Source organism: Lissotriton helveticus, chromosome 5_1 (assembly GCF_964261635.1).
Source record: "Lissotriton helveticus chromosome 5_1, aLisHel1.1, whole genome shotgun sequence".
Taxonomy (NCBI): domain Eukaryota; kingdom Metazoa; phylum Chordata; class Amphibia; order Caudata; family Salamandridae; genus Lissotriton; species Lissotriton helveticus.
The window spans coordinates 236,659,625-236,665,624 of NC_136065.1; the positions used below are offsets into that span (position 1 = coordinate 236,659,625).

The 6,000-nt window shown below is 53.3% G+C and overlaps 1 protein-coding gene across 1 annotated transcript in view; it reads right to left on the reverse strand.

Annotated features, from left to right (window-relative positions):
- EXD3 (exonuclease 3'-5' domain containing 3) overlaps positions 1-5,386 on the reverse strand; it is a 2,383,304-nt gene extending 2,377,918 nt beyond the window's left edge. Inside the window, exon 1 of the mRNA XM_078642091.1 lies at positions 5,313-5,386. The gene's annotated coding sequence lies outside the window, so the exon portion shown is untranslated. The remainder of the gene's footprint in view (positions 1-5,312) is intronic.
- Positions 5,387-6,000: the final 614 nt, after the last annotated feature.

A 6,000-nucleotide genomic window follows, 5' to 3' on the forward strand; every position in this document is an offset into this window, starting at 1 on the left:
TCAAGCGTTTAGTTCTGTTTTAGTTGCATGCAAAATCCACTCTTGCGGAAGTAAATAGTTTATCCCGAAATAATGATTCAAGTAACGAATTACAGCAGCATATCATCCAAAATCTAATTTCTTCTACCACCCACGTTCTCTCTCTGTTCTTTACATCATGCAGATCTCTCAGTACCTTACAGCAGGGCTTTAAGTGGGGGAAAAAAACTGGGGGGTGCTCTAAAAGGGGCGGAGCAAACCTCTTAAAGGGGTGTGGCCTATCCACGTAGGGGCGTGGTCTAAATAAAGGTAACTAGTGTAGCTGTGCCCCCTGCTCTGACAAGCCGTCAGCTCTAGGACTCCTCAGAGGGTCATCAGATTTGGAATTCCCCACTCAGGCTCACTCTCTCCCCTCCTTATTACAGCAAGGCTGTGTATGGATAACGCCATACACCCTCCCCAAGACCGGTGTCGTCATTCTGGGAAATGCCCAAGCGGACACCTCCCGTATAGGGTGGCTTCACGTGAAGCTGAGTGTACTAGAAGCACTGCTCCCACTAGGCAACGCGACTTCACAGGGGTGAGTTTTAACAAGGCCACCACCCCCTTCAAAACATGCCACAGAGTCCTCTTACAACGTGGTTCACCTGGCCAGATGTCATGCTTTGACCTCCACTACTCGGTAGTGAGCAAAATGAGCATGCGCACATCGATGTGCATGCTCTCACTGAAGTCCAAGAAAAAAAAAAGAAAACGGACTACCTCTGCGAGGCCTGAAAATAGAGCCCGATAGAGACTCGTTTGGAGGCCCCCTAAAAATAACTGCCAGTGCTCAGTCCCAGACAGACCCGGCCCACTAAAAGCCCTGAGTTTAGTAGTAGTTAGGGCATATACCGCAAGCAGCAACATAACACCGGCACATAAGACATAAAATGTAGACTACAAGATAATGCAGTGGGGTGAATATACTGTGGAGAGATCTGGGGTTAACCTCCAGGTCACATGGTCAAATCTCTGGACAGCCACTTATCTTTCCACGTTTAATGAATTAAATGGCTGGCAGTCACAGCTGTTATTTAAATAACCTGGTCTGGCTGCTCTCGTGGTGGTAGATTTCCCAGTCAAGCACGCTAAAAAGTGCTCAGGCAGTCATGAGCAAGGCGTAAACGTGTGGGCGCTATAGATATTCTCTTCTGGGTTGCTCGCGTGATGGCTCTGCGTTATGCTGAAAGCAGTGCTGTCTTCACCCGAAAATACTGCCTGCGCCATTTTTCTCCGTGACCTATCTTCACCCTGAATACAAGAGGTCTCATTTATGAAAGCCTTGCGCCACCGATGCGTCACTTTTTCCCATGTTAAAAGTGACGCACCGACGGCGCAAGGCCTTCATAAATAAGGCCCAAGGCTGTGAGCCCTAGGGTCACATGACCCGGCATGGGGCGACGTTGGAAGTGCAATCCTCCTCCATTCCCGTCACAAAATGTTCCTGCTGTATTGTTTCAGCACCCCCTTTCATTTTTGCGAAGCAGAAGGCTTGTCATGTAGGCAGAAATCCGGCAGTTACCTTTGACGGCCGTGCATTATTTGTGAAAGAAAGGACACACTCTGGTTTGATCATCTCGGAAACCACAAACAGGATCTGTTTTATATTCTGCTCCCCGAGGATGCCAGCATTGAGGTGTGCACATCGATGGGCATGATTTCACTGAAGTCCAAGTAAAAAAAAAAAAGAAAACGGACAGAAAATAGAGCCCGAAAGAGACCCGTTTCGAGGCCCCATAAAAATAACTGCCGGTGCTCAGACCCGGACAGACCCGGCCCACTTAAAGCCCTGCCTTACAGGTTCCACACACGGACCGATGTCTTGCCCACAACACGTCCCCAAGTTATTATAGACATAATAATATATAAAACATACATATATAAACACTGCACTAAAACAGACGCTCAGATCATACATTTATAAACTCCTAATCCTATAAATTTGTATAAAATGAAACTCAAAAAAACGATAATAATTTCGATGGTGTGATACCAACCATGCACTCTATATGTTACGGTGCACATCATCTTCCAACCATTTAGGTGGTTTCCTTACTCTTTTGCCAATGTCCCTGGAAAGTTGGCGGGCGCTAGGCCCGCATTCTAGGACAATGACCACACTGACACAGTTAAGTATGGTGCAGAACTGGCCTCGGGCACGTGCGCCTGGACTGGCCCCTTTTATTGACAGGGTCACATGACTGGTGACACCTGTGGTGGGTGGGTGTAAAGTGTGTTAATTTGCGGGCAGAACACTAGAACGTGTCTAGCTAGACACAACATTCCCCCCTGTAGTGTCCTAGCATGGACACGTTCTAGTGTTCAGAAGTGATGTAATATACTTTACACCCACCCACCACAGACGTCATGGTGTCACATGACGCTGCCAATAAAAGAGCCGAGCGCACGTGCTCGTGGCCATTCTTACTACCAAAAAAAAAAAAAAAGGTGGTGATGGACGGAGCGTTGACAATACAAACACTCACCCCCAGTCAACTGATCTGGGTTTAATCCATCACCGTTCTTTAGCTCACTCCGCCACCCCAGTTCAGACATGGCCATATGCAAATCAGTCTGACCCTGTGCCTCATGGGAACAGTCCAGCCCGAACTGCCAAGCCATGTCTTCCCTGGACCGGAATCAAGCTTCCCAGGACCGGTTTCTGGCATTAGAGCCGTCTTCAGCCGGGCTTGCTTGACTCCAGTGGCAAAGTGAGCAAGGGACTCACGTCTGAGCATACCCTGCCAACTTAGGGCGAACAAAGAAAAACCAAAGGTGGTGATGGACGGAGCGTTGACAATACAAACACTCACCCCCAGTCAACTGATCTGGGTTTAATCCATCACCGTTCTTTAGCTCACTCCGCCACCCCAGTTCAGACATGGCCATATGCAAATCAGTCTGACCCTGTGCCTCATGGGAACAGTCCAGCCCGAACTGCCAAGCCATGTCTTCCCTGGACCGGAATCAAGCTTCCCAGGACCGGTTTCTGGCATTACAGCCGTCTTCAGCCGGGCTTGCTTGACTCCAGTGGCAAAGTGAGCAAGGGACTCACGTCTGAGCATACCCTGCCAACTTAGGGCGAACAAAGAAAAACCAAAGGTGGTGATGGACGGAGCGTTGACAATACAAACACTCACCCCCAGTCAACTGATCTGGGTTTAATCCATCACCGTTCTTTAGCTCACTCCGCCACCCCAGTTCAGACATGGCCATATGCAAATCAGTCTGACCCTGTGCCTCATGGGAACAGTCCAGCCCGAACTGCCAAGCCATGTCTTCCCTGGACCGGAATCAAGCTTCCCAGGACCGGTTTCTGGCATTACAGCCGTCTTCAGCCGGGCTTGCTTGACTCGAGTGGCAAAGTGAGCAAGGGACTCACGTCTGAGCATGCCCTGCCAACTTAGGACGAACAAAGAAAAACCAAATGTGGTGATGGACGGAGCGTTGACAATACAAACACTCACCCCCAGTCAACTGATCTGGGTTTAATCCATCACCGTTCTTTAGCTCACTCCGCCACCCCAGTTCAGACATGGCCATATGCAAATCAGTCTGACCCTGTGCCTCATGGGAACAGTCCAGCCCGAACTGCTAAGCCATGTCTTCCCTGGACCGGAATCAAGCTTCCCAGGACCGGTTTCTGGCATTACAGCCGTCTTCAGCCGGGCTTGCTTGACTCCAGTGGCAAAGTGACAAGGGACTCACGTCTGAGCATACCCTGCCAACTTGGGGCGAACAAAGAAAAACCAAAGGTGGTGATGGACGGAGCGTTGACAATACAAACACTCACCCCCAGTCAACTGATCTGGGTTTAATCCATCACCGTTCTTTAGCTCACTCCGCCACCCCAGTTCAGACATGGCCATATGCAAATCAGTCTGACCCTGTGCCTCATGGGAACAGTCCAGCCCGAACTGCCAAGCCATGTCTTCCCTGGACCGGAATCAAGCTTCCCAGGACCGGTTTCTGGCATTACAGCCGTCTTCAGCCGGGCTCGCTTGACTCCAGTGGCAAAGTGAGCAAGGGACTCACGTCTGAGCATACCCTGCCATTCTTACTACCCTCAACTAAGTGTCCGTGTCACGCCATTACCACAGCATGAGGGCCTAGGGCCCCATCTTTACACTGGCGACGAGGTCGGTACGTGCGCCCATGCGTGCCACTGCCCAAATTCGATGAAAAGGGGGAGAGAGCTGCCCGCCTAGAGGGCACCCCCTGCACCACGGCGCGATGCGCCGAGAAGCCTGTGGGCACGTCGGAGCCCCGCGACACAGCCCGCAGTGACCGGGAACACACCCTACACCTCGGAGACCCACAATGAGTCGCCCCTGCCCGAGGGTGCCTGGGGGAAGATGAGCGACCCGAGCGGAGCCAACCCGCATCGGTCGCGATAGAAGGCAGAGTGAGTTCCAGCAGTGCCTACCCGCATCAAGGTGCCCAGCAGAGAAGCAGCAGGTCGTCGGGACACAGCGGAGCCCACCTGCGACAGCCGCGACGCCAGCCAGACCGAAGGTGAGCCCGCAGGCTGCCCGAGAATAGCCATGGCGACCGGAGGTCCGCGGGAGTCCACCCCGCCTCCGTGACTTTCATGAACAATGAGGGGAAGGGAGTGAAGTAGCTAACCACCTCCCGACCCCCTCGCGACGAGAGTAAAGCGTGATTAAAAGCGGAGCCCACCCGCAAAGTAACGGCGCGATGACCATTGCCGCAAGTTAAAATAGCCGGCGGGTGCCGCCTGCACGGCTACAGCGCCCCCGCCCGTGCGGCGCGAGAAGAAAAGAAACTGCCGCCTGCACCGCCTCTCGGTGCCCCGAGTCGAGCATCACACACCCTCCAAGTAAATTGCTGAAGCGGAGCCCACCCGCTCAGCACAGGACATTCTCCGCCCTCCGTGCGACCGGAAATTGTGAATAGCCGGCACCACACATCGCCCAGCATACACCACCCCCTGCCCGAGGACTGCAGAAGGCTGCTGCGGGCAGGGAGGGCGAAGAGAAGTGAAGGCAGGACGGCCGCCGGCAGGAGAAGTTTGCCCCCACCTCCTGGGCTCCATGGCGGAGGAATGAAGCGCCTATAAGCGGCCAGCGACGCCGAAATTAACTATAACTGTGCCCAAGGACACTGGCTGCCAGAACGCTCCCAAACAGGAGAAAGCAAAATGTGCCGGTGAACCCGGCAGGACACGGAGCATTTCCCCCCCCCTGTGCGCAGACACGGAGCAGTGCCTCACCCTCATACACATGCCCTCCTGCCCACCAGGAACATAAGGGAAAAGAACAAACACTCACCGAAGGAAGAGGTGAGGTCAGTGACTCCAGCCCCTGGTGCAGCCCGAGAGTAGCAGGGACAGTAAAGTGTGAAGGCAACCAGGAAAGAACGTCCCGGGGCAAAGCAGGCTGCTGCTGGAGGGAAGCATATAGCCTCACTGCCATCTTGTGGCCAACAGGGAAAAGTGCACCTGCCAGCAAAGCTGAACTTAGCTACAGGACTGAGTGTGTCAAGAGGCAACAAACTGCGCAGCGCCCATGCAGTAAGGCACACACCCGCAGCAAGCAAGAGCGCAGGATATAACCACCGCAGCAAGGAGTCTGCGGCTGCCATTTCCAGCGCGACGCACAAAGGCAAAGGAACGCAAGGAGAACAGTGAGTCAAGGAGAAGCACGAATGCCTCAGTCAGCAATTAAGCACTGAAAGAACTTCCAGGTAAAAGACTGCCATAATCAGACGACGGAGAGAGTAGTGACGCCTTGTGGCCACAGGCGCTCACCGCAGCATCAACTACTCCCGCCAATGATCCAAAGCAGCAAGTACCCGACGACACGGACGAACAAGGGCGCAGAGTGCACGCCCAGTGGCTGTCGACACCACCGCAACCAGGTGAAAGAGCGCACGGAGCAACTGTGCCGAAGAAGCTCTACGAAGGTACCAATCCGCGCCGGAGAGCAAAGAAGCCGCACCCAAGGAACCGGATGGTGT